This window comes from Trichechus manatus, unplaced genomic scaffold, assembly GCF_000243295.1.
Source record: "Trichechus manatus latirostris isolate Lorelei unplaced genomic scaffold, TriManLat1.0 scaffold00027, whole genome shotgun sequence".
Taxonomy (NCBI): domain Eukaryota; kingdom Metazoa; phylum Chordata; class Mammalia; order Sirenia; family Trichechidae; genus Trichechus; species Trichechus manatus.
Genome location: NW_004443963.1, coordinates 5,288,081 through 5,289,370, shown reverse-complemented (window position 1 = coordinate 5,289,370; position 1,290 = coordinate 5,288,081).

The window sequence follows — 1,290 nt, the reverse complement described above, 5'->3', positions numbered from 1 at the left end:
TTACTAGAATTTGAGTTCTGCACCCCACCTTTCTCCTGCTCCATCCGGGACTCTTTGCTGTGTTCCCTGTCAGGGTGGTCATTGGTGGTAGCTGGGCGCCATCTAATTCTTCTGGTCTCAGGCTGATGAAGTCTCTGGTTTATGTGGCCCTCTCTGTCTCTTGGGCTAATACTTTGCTTGTGTCTTTGGTGTTCTTCGTTCTCCTTTACTCCAGGTGGTTGGGAACAATTGATGCTTCTGAGATGGCTGCTTGCAAGCTTTTAAGACCCCAGACGCCACTCACCGAAGTAGGATGCAGAACATTTTCTTAATAAGTTTGTTATGCCAGTTGACCTAGATGTCCCCTGAAAGCATGGTCCCCAGACCCCTATCCCTGCTACTCTGTCACTCAAAGTGTTTCATTGTATTCAGGAAACTTCTTAGCTTTGGTTTAACCAGTTGTGCTGACTTCCCCTGTAATGTGTGCTGTCCTTCCCTTCACTTAAGATAATCCTTATCTGCTATCTAGTTAGTAAATAACCCTCACCCTCCCTCCCCACCCTTGTAACAATCAAAGAATGTTTTCTTCTGTGTTTAAACGTTTTCTTGAGTTCTTTTAATAGTGACCTTATACAATATTTGTCCTTCTGTGTCTGACTAAATTCACTCAGCATAATGACCTCCAGATTCCTCCCTGTTATGTTTCATGGCTTCATCGTTGTTCTTTATCGTTGCGTAGTATTCCATTCTGTGGATATACCACAATTTGTTTATCCATTTGTCTGTTGATGGGCACCTAGGTTGTTCCCATCTTTTTACTACTGTGAACAGTGCTGCAATGAACAAGGGTGTACATATATCTATTCGTGTGACGGCTCTTATTTCTCTAGGATATATTCCAAGGAGCGGGATAGCTGGATCATATGGTACTTCTGTATCTACCTTTTAAGGAAGTGCCAAATCGATTTCCAAAGTGGTTGTACCATTTTACATTCCCACCAAAAGCGTATAAGTGTTCCAGTCTCTCGACAGCCTCTCCAGCATTTATTATTTTGTGTTTTGGGGATGAATGGTAGCCTTGTTGGGGTGAGATGATATCTCATTGTAGTTTTGATCTGCATTTCTCTATTGGCTAATGATTGTGAGCATTTCTTCATGTGCCTGTTAGCTACCTGAATATCTTCTTTGACGAAGTGCCTGTTCATATCCTTTGCCAATTTTTTAATTGGGTTATTTGTCTTTTTGTTGTTGAGGTTTTGCAGTATCTTGTAGATTTTAGAGATTAGACACTGATTGGATTTGTTGTAGGCA